At 47.2% G+C, this 22248-nt stretch overlaps 1 protein-coding gene across 2 annotated transcripts in view; it reads left to right on the plus strand.

Moving 5' to 3' along the window:
- Positions 1-9875: 9875 nt before the first annotated feature.
- zfyve26 (zinc finger, FYVE domain containing 26) overlaps positions 9876-22248 on the plus strand; it is a 120251-nt gene continuing 107878 nt past the window's right edge. Inside the window, exon 1 of one of the 2 annotated variants that reach the window (XM_036962338.1) lies at positions 9876-10853. The gene's annotated coding sequence lies outside the window, so the exon portion shown is untranslated. The remainder of the gene's footprint in view (positions 10854-22248) is intronic. The other variant, XM_036962337.1, reaches the window with a different exon arrangement.

Raw genomic sequence — 22248 nt, forward strand, 5'->3', positions numbered from 1 at the left:
CAGGTTAGGAGAACTAATGCAGCAGGTTAGAATTAACGTAGCAGGTTAGGAGAATTAACGTAGCAGGTTAGGTGAATTAACGTAGCAGGTTAGGTGAATTAACGTAGCAGGTTAGGAGAATTAAAGTAGCAGGTTAGGAGAATTAACGTAGCAGGTTAGGTGAATTAACGTAGCAGGTTAGGAGAATTAACGTAGCAGGTTAGGAGAATTAACATAGTAGGTTAGGTGAATTAACGTAGCAGGTTAGGAGAATTAACGCAGCAGGATAGGAGAATTAACGTAGCAGGTTAGGAGAATTAACGTAGCAGGTTAGGAGAACTAATGCAGCAGGTTAGGGAGAATTAACGTAGCAGGTTAGGAGAATTAACGTAGCAGGTTAGGTGAATTAACGCAGCAGGTTAGGGAGAATTAACGTAGCAGGTTAGGTGAATTAATGTAGCAGGTTAGGTGAATTAACGTAGCAGGTTAGGAGAATTAACGCAGCAGGTTAGGTGAATTAACGTAGCAGGTTAGGAGAATTAACGTAGCAGGTTAGGAGAATTAACGTAGCAGGTTAGGAGAATTAACATAGCAGGTTAGGTGAATTAACGTGGCAGGTTAGGAGAATTAACGTAGGTTAGGAGAATTAACGTAGCTGGTTAGGAGAATTAACGTAGCAGGTTAGGAGAATTAACGTAGCAGGTTAGGTGAATTAACGTAGGTTAGGAGAATTAACGTAGCTGGTTAGGAGAATTAACGTAGCAGGTTAGGAGAATTAACGTAGCAGGTTAGGAGAACTAATGCAGCAGGTTAGAATTAACATAGCAGGTTAGGAGAATTAACGTAGCAGGTTAGGTGAATTAACGTAGCAGGTTAGGTGAATTAACGTAGCAGGTTAGGAGAATTAAAGTAGCAGGTTAGGAGAATTAACGTAGCAGGTTAGGTGAATTAACGTAGCAGGTTAGGAGAATTAACGTAGCAGGTTAGGAGAATTAACATAGTAGGTTAGGTGAATTAACGTAGCAGGTTAGGAGAATTAACGCAGCAGGATAGGAGAATTAACGTAGCAGGTTAGGAGAATTAACGTAGCAGGTTAGGAGAATTAACATAGTAGGTTAGGTGAATTAACGTAGCAGGTTAGGTGAATTAACGTAGCAGGTTAGGAGAACTAATGCAGCAGGTTAGGGAGAATTAACGTAGCAGGTTAGGAGAATTAACGTAGCAGGTTAGGTGAATTAACGCAGCAGGTTAGGGAGAATTAACGTAGCAGGTTAGGTGAATTAATGTAGCAGGTTAGGAGAATTAACGTAGCAGGTTAGGAGAATTAACGTAGCAGGTTAGGAGAATTAATGCAGCAGGTTAGGAGAATTAACGTAGGTTAGGTGAATTAACGTAGGTTTGGAGAATTAACGTAGCAGGTTAGGTGAATTAACGTAGCAGGTTAGGAGAATTAACGTAGCAGGTTAGGTGAATTAACGTAGCAGGTTAGGAGAATGAACGTAGCAGGTTAGGAGAATTAACGTAGCAGGTTAGGAGAATTAACGTAGCAGGTTAGGTGAATTAACGTAGCAGGTTAGAACAATGAGCTTAAGGTTATGAAAGGGGTTGGGGTTATGCCTCAATCACACGGATAAGAGTTTATTGCTCAAAATTAGTACGCAGCATCATCTGGATATGGGTACAACAAAAGTTCAACGTTCACCTCCTGCTACAGTTTGACACCTTGATCACACCAACAGAGCAGGTTGCCTTTTGGTCCACCAGAAGTACATTCATTTCCAATGGAACGCCTTGCAGCATTGTGTTGCAGAGGTAGTTTCAGTGCATTCTGTGTGGTGCATATGTTGGATTTATCGAATTTGTGCTATAAGTATATGGCTTGACAGAAATGGTAACAGAAGGTGAATGTTGAACTTTTGTAGTACACATATCCAGATAAGGCTGCATACTATTTTGCGCAGGGGGCTAGTAACCCCCTAGTTCGTTATGCACCACACATAACTCACTGCAACTTCCTCTCCAACGCAACGCTGCGAGGCAAACGCAGCGTTCCATTGGAAAATAATGTACTTCCGGTGTACCTAAACGCAATGACACTGTCGGTATGATCGAGATGTCAGGTTGTCAACAACTGTTACCACAAGATAGAGCTCTAGGCCTACTCCATCTAGCAACGGTAGAAAAGTAAACAAACCAGATCATCAGAATCTCAGCACAGGAGTTTGACGTCAACAGCCCTCATCGATTGTTCCTATTGAAATTCGACACGGGCTATGCATATTCATGAGGTTATCATCTTACTCTCCATTCAATTACAGGCGGTTGACGGTCAACACCCCTCATTGAATATTCAAGTCAGTATTCAAATACCGAGATGTATCCACCAATCGAAAGAGAGGAATAGGCGGGAGTTTAACAGACTGCTGTCCCGCTCTGTGGACAACGAATCCCATTGTTAGGGCGGAGACATAAGCATCTCGTTATTATATCCAGTATCTCTGGGGTGTATTCATTACGTCTTGCAACGGAAACCGTTAAACGTTTAAGAAGCAAACGGAAGCGAACAGAGCAAACGCAATGAAAGGTGGAGGGACCTAACTGAATTTGTCCAGTAGAAACTTTCGTTTCTGTTGAAAAATGATTTGCAACAAAGGCAAAACAATTCGGAACAATTCAGAACTTTTTGCAACAGGCGCAACGTTTTGCAACAGAATAGACGTAATGAATACACCCGTGGTATAGCCTATCTTGCGCGAAGCTCTCTTTTAACCTTTGAACTGCAAGCGAAATCAGCTGATTTCGTCACATGACATAGCTCTCTAGCTTGGACACTGTGCGCTAAGCATAACAATTCGGAAGAGGGAAAAAATAACAGTGAAATATTATAAAAAAGGAATACATTCACATCGATAGAAAGTAAGTCAATGTAAGTTAGTTGTTTATTACGCATTGGTTGTTCTTGATCATCTAATCAGCATGATGTGTTTATGATTTAGTCGGTTAACTTACGTCTTTCATGAATGCAATGCCGTTTCTTTTGACAGCTAACGTTAGCTAGCTGGCTATTATTTGGATGATGCTTTTGCTCTGTCAGTAATGTTGTCTCATGATGATGTAGGTCGCGTTTCTTTTTAACAACACTCAAATAAGCACGAACCTTATTGTAAAAAAACGAAACTAAAATATTTGCGCAACATGCAACAATTTCTAAGATTTTACTGAGTTACAGTTTATGTATGGAAATCCAGTCAATTGAAATACGTTCATTAGTCCCTAATCTATGGATTTCACATGACTGGGAATACAGATATACATCTGTTGGTCATAGGTATGGAGGGGGTTGTGGATCAGAAAACCAGTCAGTATCAGGTGCATTGGAGGCTCCTCCTTAGTGAATTTAATAAACGTAAAATTGTAAAACATAAAAAAAGTTTATATTTTTAGACAAAACTATACTAAATATATTCACGTCACCAAATAATTGATGAAACACTTCTTTTTGCACTAAATGTCTACAGTAGCCTCAGCAGCACTCTGTAGGGTAGCACTATGGTGTAGTCAGAGGACAGCTAGTTTCCGTCCTCCTCTGAGTACATTGACTTTAGTACAAAACCTAGGAGGCTCATGGTTCTCACCCCCTTCCATAGACTTACACAGTAATTATGACAACTTCCCGGAGGATGTCCTCCAACCTATCAGAGCTCTTGCAGCATGAACTGACATGTTGTCCACCCAATCAAAGGATTGGTTAATTAATCTAGTACTGAAAGCATAAGCTACAGCTAGCTAGCACTTAGTAGTTGAAAAAGAAAGACAATAGTTGAACAGTTTTGAACAAATGAATGGGGCCCGCCAGTATAACTGCTAAACTGCTTTCTGACTGTACACTGTAACCTTACTTCATGATTATAGCAGGTTTACTAACACGTTAGTTCTATTAGCTATGTTGACTATGAGGTTACTTTAGCTAATATGGTGACAACAATGTAGGCTGTGTGTAGCGGTTATGATATGGTTTGGCTTGGAAAGTTGTATTTGTTTTTGCCTGGTCACATACAGCTGATTTGCATTGAAGTTGACAAGCGAAGGGAAAAGGTGAGAGGAAGAGAGTGAATAGATGTGAGAAGGAATACCACGTGGCTCCTATGAAAGTGAACTGTGTTTTACGCGTGATCAGTGGTGTATTCATTCTGCCGATTCTGTTGACAAATGTCTCTTAAACAGAACGAAACTAAATAAACATACCTGAGTTTGTCCAATAAACTCTCGTTTGCAACCGTTGGACTAATAATTACACCCTAGATCAGCTAGATGCAGGCAAGAGTGTGCAAGGCGGTATTGAATGTGTCACTCACTGTCCATGTGTCACTGTCTGTCACCTTAAATTATTATTTCGACCTGTGTGCACCTACGTTGTAAACTTTCATTCATAGGCGAGGTTGTATCAACCTCATGATGGGCATAGAGAACATTAGAGTATCATGTAGGAGCCTAAACTTATCAATGTTACATTGAACCTGGTGAATGGAATATGAATGACAGTCATCCAATATGCTGTAAAAGAAATAAGGCCATGCTCACGAAGAAAAAAAAAAATATTGTCCTCCCTCATCTTAAATGACACCGACTGCCACTAATCAGGTGTGACCACCATTTGCCTCACGCAGCTCGGTACGTCTACTTGGTGTGGAGTTGATCAGGCTGTTGATTGTGGCCTGTGGAACGTTGTCCCTCTCCTCTCCAATGGCCGTGCCAACTTGCTGTTTTATTGGCTGGAACTGGAAAACAAGATGTCGTACACGTCAATCCAGAGCATCCCAAACATGCTCAACGGGTGACACGTCTGGTGATGGCTGAATGGCACGAAAAGGGGCCTCAGCATCTTTTTTTATTGATATCTCTGTGCGTTCAAATTGTCATCAATAAAATAGAATTGTGTTTGTTTTATGTAGCTTCTGCCTGCCCATACCATAACCCCACCGCCACAATGGGGCACTCTGTTCACAATGTTGACATCACAGCAAATCGTTCGCCCACACAACGCCATACACGTGGTCTGCGGTTGTGAGGCCGGTTGGACGCACTGCCAAATTATCTAATACGACATTGAACGTGGGTTATGGTAGATAAATTAACATGACATTCTCTGCCAACTGCTCTGGTGTACATTCCTGCAGTCAGCATGCCAATTGCACGCTTCCTCAAAACTTCAGACATCTGTGGCTTTGTGTCGTGTGACAACTGCATATTGATGACTGACAGGCACGATTCGGTCTTAAGTAAGAACACTTTATATTGTGTTTTTTAAAAATGTTTTACATTGGATAAAAGTAGAGACTCGGAGATAGAAAATGCTATATTATACACTACAGTTGAGGAACAAAGGGAAAGTCGTTCTGCTTTGAAAGTTGATCAACTTGTAAACTCACTTTTGAGAAAATGCCCCTTTTAATGTTTTGGTACCTACTGGAGAGATCTTCTTTGTCTACACCCATTCAGCATCGTTCACATCCTCCTAAGCTTTAGCCCCACCCATTCAGCATCGTTCACATCCTCCTAAGCATTAGCCCCACCCATTCAGCATCGTTCACATCCTCCTAAGCTTTAGCCCCACCCATTCAGCATCGTTCACATCCTCCTAAGCTTTAGCCCCACCCATTCAGCATCGTTCACATCTTCCTAAGCTTTAGCCCCACCCATTCAGCATCGTTCACATCCTCCTAAGCTTTAGCCCCACCCATCTCTTTAAGGATTCACGTGTCAGGCCATGTACTAAACAACCAAAGATTTCAAGACTTAAGGCTGGTTTATACTACGGGTGTATTCGTAAATTTAGTCTGGAGTGCCAGAGTGCACTCTGGGCATTCGTAAATTCAGAGGGTTTCCGCTCTCGGAGCATTCAGACCACACACTGGACGCTCTGGCCAAGGAGTAGGGTTGACATGGCTCTCCTGTGGAGTAGGGTTGAAATGGCTCTCCTGTGGAGTAGGGTTGACATGGCTCTCCTGTGGAGTAGGGCTGACATGGCTCTCCTGTGGAGTAAGGTTGAAATGGCTCTCCTGTGGAGTAGGGTTGAAATGGCTCTCCTGTGGAGTAGGGTTGACATGACTCTCCTGTGGAGTAGGGTTGACATGACTCTCCTGTGGAGTAGGGCTGACATGGCTCTCCTGTGGAGTAAGGTTGAAATGGCTCTCCTGTGGAGTAGGGTTGACATGGCTCTCCTGTGGAGTAGGGCTGACATGGCTCTCCTGTGGAGTAAGGTTGAAATGGCTCTCCTGTGGAGTAGGGTTGAAATGGCTCTCCTGTGGAGTAGGGTTGACATGACTCTCCTGTGGAGTAGGGTTGACATGGCTCTCCTGTGGAGTAGGGTTGACATGGCTCTCCTGTGGAGTAGGGTTCAAATGGCTCTCCTGTGGAGTAGGGTTGACATGGCTCTCCTGTGGAGTAGGGTTGACATGGCTCTCCTGTGGAGTAGGGTTGACATGGCTCTCCTGTGGAGTAGGGTTGAAATGGCTCTCCTGTGGAGTAGGGTTGAAATGGCTCTCCTGTGGAGTAGGGTTGAAATGGCTCTCCTGTGGAGTAGGGTTGACATGGCTCTCCTGTGGAGTAGGGTTGACATGGCTCTCCTGTGGAGTAGGGCTGACATGGCTCTCCTGTGGAGTAGGGTTCAAATGGCTCTCCTGTGGAGTAGGGCTGACATGGCTCTCCTGTGGAGTAGGGTTGAAATGGCTCTCCTGTGGAGTAGGGCTGACATGGCTCTCCTGTGGAGTAGGGCTGACATGGCTCTCCTGTGGAGTAGGGCTGACATGGCTCTCCTGTGGAGTAGGGTTGACATGGCTCTCCCGTGGAGTAGGGTTGACATGGCTCTCCTGTGGAGTAGGGTTGACATGACTCTCCTGTGGAGTAGGGTTGACATGACTCTCCTGTGGAGTAGGGTTGACATGGCTCTCCTGTGGAGTAGGGTTCAAATGGCTCTCCTGTGGAGTAGGGTTGACATGGCTCTCCTGTGGAGTAGGGTTGACATGGCTCTCCTGTGGAGTAGGGTTGACATGGCTCTCCTGTGGAGTAGGGCTGACATGGCTCTCCTGTGGAGTAGGGTTGACATGGCTCTCCTGTGGAGTAGGGTTGACATGGCTCTCCTGTGGAGTAGGGTTGACATGACTCTCCTGTGGAGTAGGGTTGACATGGCTCTCCTGTGGAGTAGGGTTGACATGGCTCTCCTGTGGAGTAGGGTTCAAATGGCTCTCCTGTGGAGTAGGGTTGACATGGCTCTCCTGTGGAGTAGGGTTGACATGACTCTCCTGTGGAGTAGGGTTGACATGGCTCTCCTGTGGAGTAGGGTTGACATGACTCTCCTGTGGAGTAGGGTTGACATGGCTCTCCTGTGGAGTAGGGTTGACATGGCTCTCCTGTGGAGTAGGGTTGACATGGCTCTCCTGTGGAGTAGGGCTGACATGGCTCTCCTGTGGAGTAGGATTGACATGGCTCTCCTGTGGAGTAGGGTTGAAATGGCTCTCCTGTGGAGTAGGGCTGACATGGCTCTCCTGTGGAGTAGGGCTGACATGGCTCTCCTGTGGAGTAGGGCTGACATGGCTCTCCTGTGGAGTAGGGTTGACATGGCTCTCCCGTGGAGTAGGGTTGACATGGCTCTCCTGTGGAGTAGGGTTGACATGGCTCTCCTGTGGAGTAGGGTTGACATGACTCTCCTGTGGAGTAGGGTTGACATGGCTCTCCTGTGGAGTAGGGTTGACATGGCTCTCCTGTGGAGTAGGGTTGACATGGCTCTCCTGTGGAGTAGGGTTGACATGGCTCTCCTGTGGAGTAGGGTTGACATGGCTCTCCTGTGGAGTAGGGTTGACATGACTCTCCTGTGGAGTAGGGTTGACATGGCTCTCCTGTGGAGTAGGGTTCAAATGGCTCTCCTGTGGAGTAGGGCTGACATGGCTCTCCTGTGGAGTAGGGTTGAAATGGCTCTCCTGTGGAGTAGGGCTGACATGGCTCTCCTGTGGAGTAGGGCTGACATGGCTCTCCTGTGGAGTAGGGCTGACATGGCTCTCCTGTGGAGTAGGGTTGACATGGCTCTCCCGTGGAGTAGGGTTGACATGGCTCTCCTGTGGAGTAGGGTTGACATGACTCTCCTGTGGAGTAGGGTTGACATGACTCTCCTGTGGAGTAGGGTTGACATGGCTCTCCTGTGGAGTAGGGTTCAAATGGCTCTCCTGTGGAGTAGGGTTGACATGGCTCTCCTGTGGAGTAGGGTTGACATGGCTCTCCTGTGGAGTAGGGTTGACATGGCTCTCCTGTGGAGTAGGGCTGACATGGCTCTCCTGTGGAGTAGGGTTGACATGGCTCTCCTGTGGAGTAGGGTTGACATGGCTCTCCTGTGGAGTAGGGTTCAAATGGCTCTCCTGTGGAGTAGGGTTGACATGGCTCTCCTGTGGAGTAGGGTTGACATGACTCTCCTGTGGAGTAGGGTTGACATGGCTCTCCTGTGGAGTAGGGTTGACATGACTCTCCTGTGGAGTAGGGTTGACATGGCTCTCCTGTGGAGTAGGGTTGACATGGCTCTCCTGTGGAGTAGGGTTGACATGGCTCTCCTGTGGAGTAGGGCTGACATGGCTCTCCTGTGGAGTAGGGTTGACATGGCTCTCCTGTGGAGTAGGGTTGAAATGGCTCTCCTGTGGAGTAGGGCTGACATGGCTCTCCTGTGGAGTAGGGCTGACATGGCTCTCCTGTGGAGTAGGGCTGACATGGCTCTCCTGTGGAGTAGGGTTGACATGGCTCTCCCGTGGAGTAGGGTTGACATGGCTCTCCTGTGGAGTAGGGTTGACATGGCTCTCCTGTGGAGTAGGGTTGACATGACTCTCCTGTGGAGTAGGGTTGACATGGCTCTCCTGTGGAGTAGGGTTGACATGGCTCTCCTGTGGAGTAGGGTTGACATGGCTCTCCTGTGGAGTAGGGTTGACATGGCTCTCCTGTGGAGTAGGGTTGACATGGCTCTCCTGTGGAGTAGGGTTGAAATGGCTCTCCTGTGGAGTAGGGCTGACATGGCTCTCCTGTGGAGTAGGGCTGACATGGCTCTCCTGTGGAGTAGGGCTGACATGGCTCTCCTGTGGAGTAGGGTTGACATGGCTCTCCTGTGGAGTAGGGTTGACATGACTCTCCTGTGGAGTAGGGTTGACATGACTCTCCTGTGGAGTAGGGTTGACATGGCTCTCCTGTGGAGTAGGGTTGAAATGGCTCTCCTGTGGAGTAGGGTTGAAATGGCTCTCCTGTGGAGTAGGGTTGACATGGCTCTCCTGTGGAGTAGGGTTGACATGGCTCTCCTGTGGAGTAGGGTTGACATGACTCTCCTGTGGAGTAGGGTTGACATGGCTCTCCTGTGGAGTAGGGTTGACATGGCTCTCCTGTGGAGTAGGGTTGACATGGCTCTCCTGTGGAGTAGGGTTGACATGGCTCTCCTGTGGAGTAGGGTTGACATGGCTCTCCTGTGGAGTAGGGCTGACATGGCTCTCCTGTGGAGTAGGGTTGACATGACTCTCCTGTGGAGTAGGGTTGACATGGCTCTCCTGTGGAGTAGGGTTGACATGGCTCTCCTGTGGAGTAGGGTTGACATGGCTCTCCTGTGGAGTAGGGTTGACATGGCTCTCCTGTGGAGTAGGGTTGACATGGCTCTCCTGTGGAGTAGGGTTGAAATGGCTCTCCTGTGGAGTAGGGCTGACATGGCTCTCCTGTGGAGTAGGGCTGACATGGCTCTCCTGTGGAGTAGGGCTGACATGGCTCTCCTGTGGAGTAGGGTTGACATGGCTCTCCTGTGGAGTAGGGTTGACATGACTCTCCTGTGGAGTAGGGTTGACATGACTCTCCTGTGGAGTAGGGTTGACATGGCTCTCCTGTGGAGTAGGGTTGAAATGGCTCTCCTGTGGAGTAGGGTTGAAATGGCTCTCCTGTGGAGTAGGGTTGACATGGCTCTCCTGTGGAGTAGGCAAACGCAGCGTTCCATTGGAAAATAATGTACTTCCGGTGTACCTAAACGCAATGACACTGTCGGTATGATCGAGATGTCAGGTTGTCAACAACTGTTACCACAAGATAGAGCTCTAGGCCTACTCCATCTAGCAACGGTAGAAAAGTAAACAAACCAGATCATCAGAATCTCAGCACAGGAGTTTGACGTCAACAGCCCTCATCGATTGTTCCTATTGAAATTCGACACGGGCTATGCATATTCATGAGGTTATCATCTTACTCTCCATTCAATTACAGGCGGTTGACGGTCAACACCCCTCATTGAATATTCAAGTCAGTATTCAAATACCGAGATGTATCCACCAATCGAAAGAGAGGAATAGGCGGGAGTTTAACAGACTGCTGTCCCGCTCTGTGGACAACGAATCCCATTGTTAGGGCGGAGACATAAGCATCTCGTTATTATATCCAGTATCTCTGGGGTGTATTCATTACGTCTTGCAACGGAAACCGTTAAACGTTTAAGAAGCAAACGGAAGCGAACAGAGCAAACGCAATGAAAGGTGGAGGGACCTAACTGAATTTGTCCAGTAGAAACTTTCGTTTCTGTTGAAAAATGATTTGCAACAAAGGCAAAACAATTCGGAACAATTCAGAACTTTTTGCAACAGGCGCAACGTTTTGCAACAGAATAGACGTAATGAATACACCCGTGGTATAGCCTATCTTGCGCGAAGCTCTCTTTTAACCTTTGAACTGCAAGCGAAATCAGCTGATTTCGTCACATGACATAGCTCTCTAGCTTGGACACTGTGCGCTAAGCATAACAATTCGGAAGAGGGAAAAAATAACAGTGAAATATTATAAAAAAGGAATACATTCACATCGATAGAAAGTAAGTCAATGTAAGTTAGTTGTTTATTACGCATTGGTTGTTCTTGATCATCTAATCAGCATGATGTGTTTATGATTTAGTCGGTTAACTTACGTCTTTCATGAATGCAATGCCGTTTCTTTTGACAGCTAACGTTAGCTAGCTGGCTATTATTTGGATGATGCTTTTGCTCTGTCAGTAATGTTGTCTCATGATGATGTAGGTCGCGTTTCTTTTTAACAACACTCAAATAAGCACGAACCTTATTGTAAAAAAACGAAACTAAAATATTTGCGCAACATGCAACAATTTCTAAGATTTTACTGAGTTACAGTTTATGTATGGAAATCCAGTCAATTGAAATACGTTCATTAGTCCCTAATCTATGGATTTCACATGACTGGGAATACAGATATACATCTGTTGGTCATAGGTATGGAGGGGGTTGTGGATCAGAAAACCAGTCAGTATCAGGTGCATTGGAGGCTCCTCCTTAGTGAATTTAATAAACGTAAAATTGTAAAACATAAAAAAAGTTTATATTTTTAGACAAAACTATACTAAATATATTCACGTCACCAAATAATTGATGAAACACTTATTTTTGCACTAAATGTCTACAGTAGCCTCAGCAGCACTCTGTAGGGTAGCACTATGGTGTAGTCAGAGGACAGCTAGTTTCCGTCCTCCTCTGAGTACATTGACTTTAGTACAAAACCTAGGAGGCTCATGGTTCTCACCCCCTTCCATAGACTTACACAGTAATTATGACAACTTCCCGGAGGATGTCCTCCAACCTATCAGAGCTCTTGCAGCATGAACTGACATGTTGTCCACCCAATCAAAGGATTGGTTAATTAATCTAGTACTGAAAGCATAAGCTACAGCTAGCTAGCACTTAGTAGTTGAAAAAGAAAGACAATAGTTGAACAGTTTTGAACAAATGAATGGGGCCCGCCAGTATAACTGCTAAACTGCTTTCTGACTGTACACTGTAACCTTACTTCATGATTATAGCAGGTTTACTAACACGTTAGTTCTATTAGCTATGTTGACTATGAGGTTACTTTAGCTAATATGGTGACAACAATGTAGGCTGTGTGTAGCGGTTATGATATGGTTTGGCTTGGAAAGTTGTATTTGTTTTTGCCTGGTCACATACAGCTGATTTGCATTGAAGTTGACAAGCGAAGGGAAAAGGTGAGAGGAAGAGAGTGAATAGATGTGAGAAGGAATACCACGTGGCTCCTATGAAAGTGAACTGTGTTTTACGCGTGATCAGTGGTGTATTCATTCTGCCGATTCTGTTGACAAATGTCTCTTAAACAGAACGAAACTAAATAAACATACCTGAGTTTGTCCAATAAACTCTCGTTTGCAACCGTTGGACTAATAATTACACCCTAGATCAGCTAGATGCAGGCAAGAGTGTGCAAGGCGGTATTGAATGTGTCACTCACTGTCCATGTGTCACTGTCTGTCACCTTAAATTATTATTTCGACCTGTGTGCACCTACGTTGTAAACTTTCATTCATAGGCGAGGTTGTATCAACCTCATGATGGGCATAGAGAACATTAGAGTATCATGTAGGAGCCTAAACTTATCAATGTTACATTGAACCTGGTGAATGGAATATGAATGACAGTCATCCAATATGCTGTAAAAGAAATAAGGCCATGCTCACGAAGAAAAAAATAAATATTGTCCTCCCTCATCTTAAATGACACCGACTGCCACTAATCAGGTGTGACCACCATTTGCCTCACGCAGCTCGGTACGTCTACTTGGTGTGGAGTTGATCAGGCTGTTGATTGTGGCCTGTGGAACGTTGTCCCTCTCCTCTCCAATGGCCGTGCCAACTTGCTGTTTTATTGGCTGGAACTGGAAAACAAGATGTCGTACACGTCAATCCAGAGCATCCCAAACATGCTCAACGGGTGACACGTCTGGTGATGGCTGAATGGCACGAAAAGGGGCCTCAGCATCTTTTTTTATTGATATCTCTGTGCGTTCAAATTGTCATCAATAAAATAGAATTGTGTTTGTTTTATGTAGCTTCTGCCTGCCCATACCATAACCCCACCGCCACAATGGGGCACTCTGTTCACAATGTTGACATCACAGCAAATCGTTCGCCCACACAACGCCATACACGTGGTCTGCGGTTGTGAGGCCGGTTGGACGCACTGCCAAATTATCTAATACGACATTGAACGTGGGTTATGGTAGATAAATTAACATGACATTCTCTGCCAACTGCTCTGGTGTACATTCCTGCAGTCAGCATGCCAATTGCACGCTTCCTCAAAACTTCAGACATCTGTGGCTTTGTGTCGTGTGACAACTGCATATTGATGACCGACAGGCACGATTCGGTCTTAAGTAAGAACACTTTATATTGTGTTTTTTAAAAATGTTTTACATTGGATAAAAGTAGAGACTCGGAGATAGAAAATGCTATATTATACACTACAGTTGAGGAACAAAGGGAAAGTCGTTCTGCTTTGAAAGTTGATCAACTTGTAAACTCACTTTTGAGAAAATGCCCCTTTTAATGTTTTGGTACCTACTGGAGAGATCTTCTTTGTCTACACCCATTCAGCATCGTTCACATCCTCCTAAGCTTTAGCCCCACCCATTCAGCATCGTTCACATCCTCCTAAGCATTAGCCCCACCCATTCAGCATCGTTCACATCCTCCTAAGCTTTAGCCCCACCCATTCAGCATCGTTCACATCCTCCTAAGCTTTAGCCCCACCCATCTCTTTAAGGATTCACGTGTCAGGCCATGTACTAAACAACCAAAGATTTCAAGACTTAAGGCTGGTTTATACTACGGGTGTATTCGTAAATTTAGTCTGGAGTGCCAGAGTGCACTCTGGGCATTCGTAAATTCAGAGGGTTTCCGCTCTCGGAGCATTCAGACCACACACTGGACGCTCTGGCCAAGGAGTAGGATTGAAATGGCTCTCCCGTGGAGTAGGGTTGACATGGCTCTCCTGTGGAGTAGGGTTGACATGGCTCTCCCGTGGAGTAGGGTTGACATGGCTCTCCTGTGGAGTAGGGTTGACATGGCTCTCCTGTGGAGTAGGGTTGAAATGGCTCTCCTGTGGAGTAGGGTTGACATGGCTCTCCTGTGGAGTAGGGCTGACATGGCTCTCCTGTGGAGTAAGGTTGAAATGGCTCTCCTGTGGAGTAGGGTTGAAATGGCTCTCCTGTGGAGTAGGGTTGACATGACTCTCCTGTGGAGTAGGGTTGACATGACTCTCCTGTGGAGTAGGGCTGACATGGCTCTCCTGTGGAGTAAGGTTGAAATGGCTCTCCTGTGGAGTAGGGTTGACATGGCTCTCCTGTGGAGTAGGGCTGACATGGCTCTCCTGTGGAGTAAGGTTGAAATGGCTCTCCTGTGGAGTAGGGTTGAAATGGCTCTCCTGTGGAGTAGGGTTGACATGACTCTCCTGTGGAGTAGGGTTGACATGGCTCTCCTGTGGAGTAGGGTTGACATGGCTCTCCTGTGGAGTAGGGTTCAAATGGCTCTCCTGTGGAGTAGGGTTGACATGGCTCTCCTGTGGAGTAGGGTTGACATGGCTCTCCTGTGGAGTAGGGTTGACATGGCTCTCCTGTGGAGTAGGGTTGAAATGGCTCTCCTGTGGAGTAGGGTTGAAATGGCTCTCCAGTGGAGTAGGGTTGAAATGGCTCTCCTGTGGAGTAGGGTTGACATGGCTCTCCTGTGGAGTAGGGTTGACATGGCTCTCCTGTGGAGTAGGGCTGACATGGCTCTCCTGTGGAGTAGGGTTCAAATGGCTCTCCTGTGGAGTAGGGCTGACATGGCTCTCCTGTGGAGTAGGGTTGAAATGGCTCTCCTGTGGAGTAGGGCTGACATGGCTCTCCTGTGGAGTAGGGCTGACATGGCTCTCCTGTGGAGTAGGGCTGACATGGCTCTCCTGTGGAGTAGGGCTGACATGGCTCTCCTGTGGAGTAGGGTTGACATGGCTCTCCTGTGGAGTAGGGTTGACATGACTCTCCTGTGGAGTAGGGTTGACATGACTCTCCTGTGGAGTAGGGTTGACATGGCTCTCCTGTGGAGTAGGGTTCAAATGGCTCTCCTGTGGAGTAGGGTTGACATGGCTCTCCTGTGGAGTAGGGTTGACATGGCTCTCCTGTGGAGTAGGGTTGACATGGCTCTCCTGTGGAGTAGGGCTGACATGGCTCTCCTGTGGAGTAGGGTTGACATGGCTCTCCTGTGGAGTAGGGTTGACATGGCTCTCCTGTGGAGTAGGGTTGACATGACTCTCCTGTGGAGTAGGGTTGACATGGCTCTCCTGTGGAGTAGGGTTGACATGGCTCTCCTGTGGAGTAGGGTTCAAATGGCTCTCCTGTGGAGTAGGGTTGACATGGCTCTCCTGTGGAGTAGGGTTGACATGACTCTCCTGTGGAGTAGGGTTGACATGGCTCTCCTGTGGAGTAGGGTTGACATGACTCTCCTGTGGAGTAGGGTTGACATGGCTCTCCTGTGGAGTAGGGTTGACATGGCTCTCCTGTGGAGTAGGGTTGACATGGCTCTCCTGTGGAGTAGGGCTGACATGGCTCTCCTGTGGAGTAGGGTTGACATGGCTCTCCTGTGGAGTAGGGTTGAAATAGCTCTCCTGTGGAGTAGGGCTGACATGGCTCTCCTGTGGAGTAGGGCTGACATGGCTCTCCTGTGGAGTAGGGCTGACATGGCTCTCCTGTGGAGTAGGGTTGACATGGCTCTCCCGTGGAGTAGGGTTGACATGGCTCTCCTGTGGAGTAGGGTTGACATGGCTCTCCTGTGGAGTAGGGTTGACATGACTCTCCTGTGGAGTAGGGTTGACATGGCTCTCCTGTGGAGTAGGGTTGACATGGCTCTCCTGTGGAGTAGGGTTGACATGGCTCTCCTGTGGAGTAGGGTTGACATGGCTCTCCTGTGGAGTAGGGTTGACATGGCTCTCCTGTGGAGTAGGGTTGACATGACTCTCCTGTGGAGTAGGGTTGACATGGCTCTCCTGTGGAGTAGGGTTCAAATGGCTCTCCTGTGGAGTAGGGCTGACATGGCTCTCCTGTGGAGTAGGGTTGAAATGGCTCTCCTGTGGAGTAGGGCTGACATGGCTCTCCTGTGGAGTAGGGCTGACATGGCTCTCCTGTGGAGTAGGGCTGACATGGCTCTCCTGTGGAGTAGGGTTGACATGGCTCTCCCGTGGAGTAGGGTTGACATGGCTCTCCCGTGGAGTAGGGTTGACATGACTCTCCTGTGGAGTAGGGTTGACATGACTCTCCTGTGGAGTAGGGTTGACATGGCTCTCCTGTGGAGTAGGGTTCAAATGGCTCTCCTGTGGAGTAGGGTTGACATGGCTCTCCTGTGGAGTAGGGTTGACATGGCTCTCCTGTGGAGTAGGGTTGACATGGCTCTCCTGTGGAGTAGGGCTGACATGGCTCTCCTGTGGAGTAGGGTTGACATGGCTCTCCTGTGGAGTAGGGTTGACATGGCTCTCCTGTGGAGTAGGGTTCAAATGGCTCTCCTGTGGAGTAGGGTTGACATGGCTCTCCTGTGGAGTAGGGTTGACATGACTCTCCTGTGGAGTAGGGTTGACATGGCTCTCCTGTGGAGTAGGGTTGACATGGCTCTCCTGTGGAGTAGGGTTGACATGACTCTCCTGTGGAGTAGGGTTGACATGGCTCTCCTGTGGAGTAGGGTTGACATGGCTCTCCTGTGGAGTAGGGTTGACATGGCTCTCCTGTGGAGTAGGGCTGACATGGCTCTCCTGTGGAGTAGGGTTGACATGGCTCTCCTGTGGAGTAGGGTTGAAATGGCTCTCCTGTGGAGTAGGGCTGACATGGCTCTCCTGTGGAGTAGGGCTGACATGGCTCTCCTGTGGAGTAGGGCTGACATGGCTCTCCTGTGGAGTAGGGTTGACATGGCTCTCCCGTGGAGTAGGGTTGACATGGCTCTCCTGTGGAGTAGGGTTGACATGGCTCTCCTGTGGAGTAGGGTTGACATGACTCTCCTGTGGAGTAGGGTTGACATGGCTCTCCTGTGGAGTAGGGTTGACATGGCTCTCCTGTGGAGTAGGGTTGACATGGCTCTCCTGTGGAGTAGGGTTGACATGGCTCTCCTGTGGAGTAGGGTTGACATGGCTCTCCTGTGGAGTAGGGTTGACATGGCTCTCCTGTGGAGTAGGGCTGACATGGCTCTCCTGTGGAGTAGGGCTGACATGGCTCTCCTGTGGAGTAGGGCTGACATGGCTCTCCTGTGGAGTAGGGTTGACATGGCTCTCCTGTGGAGTAGGGTTGACATGACTCTCCTGTGGAGTAGGGTTGACATGACTCTCCTGTGGAGTAGGGTTGACATGGCTCTCCTGTGGAGTAGGGTTGAAATGGCTCTCCTGTGGAGTAGGGTTGAAATGGCTCTCCTGTGGAGTAGGGTTGACATGGCTCTCCTGTGGAGTAGGGTTGACATGGCTCTCCTGTGGAGTAGGGTTGACATGACTCTCCTGTGGAGTAGGGTTGACATGGCTCTCCTGTGGAGTAGGGTTGACATGGCTCTCCTGTGGAGTAGGGTTGACATGGCTCTCCTGTGGAGTAGGGTTGACATGGCTCTCCTGTGGAGTAGGGTTGACATGGCTCTCCTGTGGAGTAGGGCTGACATGGCTCTCCTGTGGAGTAGGGTTGACATGACTCTCCTGTGGAGTAGGGTTGACATGGCTCTCCTGTGGAGTAGGGTTGACATGGCTCTCCTGTGGAGTAGGGTTGACATGGCTCTCCTGTGGAGTAGGGTTGACATGGCTCTCCTGTGGAGTAGGGTTGACATGGCTCTCCTGTGGAGTAGGGTTGAAATGGCTCTCCTGTGGAGTAGGGCTGACATGGCTCTCCTGTGGAGTAGGGCTGACATGGCTCTCCTGTGGAGTAGGGCTGACATGGCTCTCCTGTGGAGTAGGGTTGACATGGCTCTCCTGTGGAGTAGGGTTGACATGACTCTCCTGTGGAGTAGGGTTGACATGACTCTCCTGTGGAGTAGGGTTGACATGGCTCTCCTGTGGAGTAGGGTTGAAATGGCTCTCCTGTGGAGTAGGGTTGAAATGGCTCTCCTGTGGAGTAGGGTTGACATGGCTCTCCTGTGGAGTAGGGTTGACATGGCTCTCCTGTGGAGTAGGGTTGACATGACTCTCCTGTGGAGTAGGGTTGACATGGCTCTCCTGTGGAGTAGGGTTGACATGGCTCTCCTGTGGAGTAGGGTTGACATGGCTCTCCTGTGGAGTAGGGTTGACATGGCTCTCCTGTGGAGTAGGGTTGACATGGCTCTCCTGTGGAGTAGGGCTGACATGGCTCTCCTGTGGAGTAGGGTTGACATGACTCTCCTGTGGAGTAGGGTTGACATGGCTCTCCTGTGGAGTAGGGTTGACATGGCTCTCCTGTGGAGTAGGGCTGACATGGCTCTCCTGTGGAGTAGGGCTGACATGGCTCTCCTGTGGAGTATGGTTGACATGGCTCTCCCGTGGAGTAGGGTTGACATGGCTCTCCCGTGGAGTAGGGTTGACATGGCTCTCCCGTGGAGTAGGGTTGACATGGCTCTCCTGTGGAGTAGGGTTGACATGGCTCTCCTGTGGAGTAGGGTTGACATGGCTCTCCTGTGGAGTAGGGTTGACATGGCTCTCCTGTGGAGTAGGGTTGACATGGCTCTCCTGTGGAGTAGGGTTGACATGGCTCTCCTGTGGAGTAGGGTTGACATGGCTCTCCTGTGGAGTAGGGTTGACATGGCTCTCCTGTGGAGTAGGGTTGACATGACTCTCCTGTGGAGTAGGGTTGACATGGCTCTCCCGTGGAGTAGGGTTGACATGGCTCTCCCGTGGAGTAGGGTTGACAAGACTCTCCTGTGGAGTAGGGTTGACATGGCTCTCCTGTGGAGTAGGGTTGACATGGCTCTCCTGTGGAGTAGGGTTGACATGGCTCTCCTGTGGAGTAGGGTTGACATGGCTCTCCTGTGGAGTAGGGTTGACATGGCTCTCCTGTGGAGTAGGGTTGACATGGCTCTCCTGTGGAGTAGGGTTGACATGACTCTCCTGCGGAGTAGGGCTGACATGACTCTCCTGTGGAGTAGGGTTGACATGGCTCTCCTGTGGAGTAGTGACGCCCGACACATGCCTAGTTTCCTGAAACGAGTCGCATTTTAAAATGAATTTTTATTGTCCCCAGCACAATGATTGCAGTTTCTACCGGTCGTTGTTTTCAGGCTGGTTGTATTGATGCTAGCTAGGAACCAAGCTAAAGCTAGCTAGCTACCCCAGAAGTTGAGGTTGAACAAATGATGCTTTATTACCAACGCGGTATTGTAAACACATCGTTCGTGGCCCGGTGTTTTTTTGTCCAGCTTTGACAGTGCTACTGTGCCTTTTTTTTTACATGTAAAGAACCAAACGGAGTTCCATAGTATGTATGTCATGAAGCTAATAGCAATGACGCAATTACTGTGTAACTCCGGTAGGGCAACATCTGAAAAATAGAACACTTGGTAGCGTGTACCCGGTGCTCGACCAGTCGGCGAAAAGCCAACATCACCCACGGCAGAGAACGGTTGATTGGTCAAGGGCAACGAATTCCATTATCTTGGCGTTAATGGATTTCGCCCTTTTGAGTTGTCTCGCTGAAATGTTCTTACTCTTTCAAATGACTGACTGCCCGGCTTGTTGACTGCTCGATTCCCAACAGCAGACGTTGTGGACCAGGTTAGGAATGCTGCGTTGCACGTGTAGCGTGAACTTTTACGTGGCGTCATAACGTCATGTACCTACGTTATATAGGTATGCACGGTAGCTTTGACATCCGGTTTTTAACATCGGCTTCATGAGCTGTCAAGTCGTTACCGAAAAGCACATTGAGGATTTTTAAGAGGGTCGTTAGTTTTATGAGTATTTTCTGTGCCAAAATAGCTACAATTTTAGACGTCAGATTAAAACAAGACTAGTGACCATTGGATAAAACATATTTTTAGGGGGATTGACAATTCATAGGTGGAACAGTTTTTTATTAAGTTTGCAATGAATTGTTCTCACGTGCACGTTTCTGTCCATTTAAGAATCAATGTGCTACCTTTTTGTAGCATTTCTGATAATGCTTGCGTCTTTTTAGCTAAATCTCATTCTGTCTAACTGGGCCAGCAACTCGGTTGCCCAGCAACTCAACAAACAGCTCACTGCCTGCACCAGCCAGTCTGTTGGTTTACAAGCCGAGGTTAACCATGAAATGCATTAGGGCTGTCCCCGACTGAGAGTCGTCTAGTTCTTTTGCCCAATCGATTGGTGGAAATGTTTAACCTTATTTTTCCATATATAGACAGTGTTTGAATAAAACCAACTGCGTACAGAGCATTCGGAAAGTATTCAGACCCCTTGACTTTCTCCACATTTTGTTACGTTACAGCATTTTTCTAAAATTGATTCAATTGTTTTTTTCCCTCATCAATCTACACACAATACCCCATAATGACATCACAATACCCCATAATGACATCACAATACCCCATAATGACATCACAATACCCCATAATGACAAAGCAAAAACAGGTTTTTAGAAATGTTTGCAAATGTATAAAACATGTCTAACTGAAGCATCACATTTACATAAGTATTCAGACCCTTTACTCAGTACTTTGTTGAAGCACCTTTTGCAGCGATTACAGCCTCCAGTCTTCTTGGGTATGATGCTACAAGCTCGGTACACCTGTATTTGGGGAGGTTCTCCCATTCTTCTCTGCAGATCCTGTCAAGCTCTGTCAGATTGAATGGGGAGCGTCACTGACAGTTATTTTCAGGTCTCTCCAGAGATGTTCGATCGGGTTGAAGTCTGGGCTCTGGCTGGTCCACTCAAGGACATTCAGAGACTTTTCCCAATGCCACTCATGCATTGTCTTGGCTGTGTGCTTAGGGTCGTTGTGCTGTTGGAAGGTGAACCTTCACCCCAGTCTGAGAACCTGCTCCAGAGCACTCAGGATGTCAATAAAGTTGTCGAAACATCTCAAGGGTGATCAATGGAAACAAGATACACCTGAGCTCAATTTCGAGTCTCATAGCAAAGGGTCTGAATACTTATAAGGTATTTTTTATTTTTTACATTTTTAAAAACATTTGCAAAAATTTCTAAAAACATGTTTTCACTTTGTCATTATGGAGTATTGTGTGTAGTTTGATGAGGAAAAATAATAATTTAATCTATTTTAGAATAAGCCTGTAACTTAACAAAATGTGGAAAAAAGTCCAGGGGTCTGAATACTTTCCAAATTCCCTGTATGCGTTTAGATAGGGGGCCTATTGAAAATGTGTATTGTTGTAGCGTCACCATTTTTATTGCAAAACAAAAAAATACAAATACACATCTTTTGAGTCAACTTTTAACTTGACAGAGGTGATGAACTGATCCATTGATCCGCGCGGCAATTGACGATAAAACGGGACCATGTTTGCAAAACAAGCTTCTGTCAATATTACACAGGTAAGCTAACGGTTACATCAACCAGGAATGCAGACAGGCTGGCTCATTATATCGGGTATGAGAGACGGTGTCAAACACAGTACGGACCAAGAAAAGGATGTTTTATTTATATATGTATGTATGTATGTATGTGTGTTTTCTAAATGACATGTATTGCTAAAATAAAAGTTTAAGGAAATACAGACAGGCACTACGTTACTACAAGACAAAATGGCTGATGGTCTTGTAAATATAAAAGCTAAGCTTGCTTTCATGTAAATAAAAAACAAGCTGTGTGTGTGTGTGTGTGTGTGTGTGTGTGTGTGTGTGTGTGTGTGTGTGTGTGTGTGTGTGTGGAAAATCCAATACTTTACCTTTTTTAAATCACATTATTGTGTAAACAATTCCTCTAAGAGTATGAATTCGGTTGTTTTGAGAAGGTTTGAATCCTAAGAAACCTGCCTACACATTGTTCAGAGAACAATAGACCAACATAGCTACTGTAGTGCTGGAAAACCTTGGTAGAGCATGGGTGGAGTAGGCATTGTGGTGCTGTAAAACCTTGGTAGAGCATGGGTGGAACAGGCATTGTGGTGCTGTAAAACCTTGGTAGAGCATGGGTGGAACAGGCATTGTGGTGCTGTAAAACCTTGGTAGAGCATGGGTGGAACAGGCATTGTGGGGCTGTAAAACCTTGGTAGAGCATGGGTGGAGTAGGCATTGTGGTGCTGTAAAACCTTGGTAGAGCATGGGTGGAACAGGCATTGTGGTGCTGTAAAACCTTGGTAGAGCATGGGTGGAACAGGCATTGTGGTGCTGTAAAACCTTGGTAGAGCATGGGTGGAGTAGGCATTGTGGTGCTGTAAAACCTTGGTAGAGCATGGGTGGAACAGGCATTGTGGTGCTGTAAAACCTTGGTAGAGCATGGGTGGAGTAGGCATTGTG

The sequence above is a fragment of the Oncorhynchus mykiss genome, chromosome 25 (genome assembly GCF_013265735.2).
Source record: "Oncorhynchus mykiss isolate Arlee chromosome 25, USDA_OmykA_1.1, whole genome shotgun sequence".
NCBI lineage: Eukaryota > Metazoa > Chordata > Actinopteri > Salmoniformes > Salmonidae > Oncorhynchus > Oncorhynchus mykiss.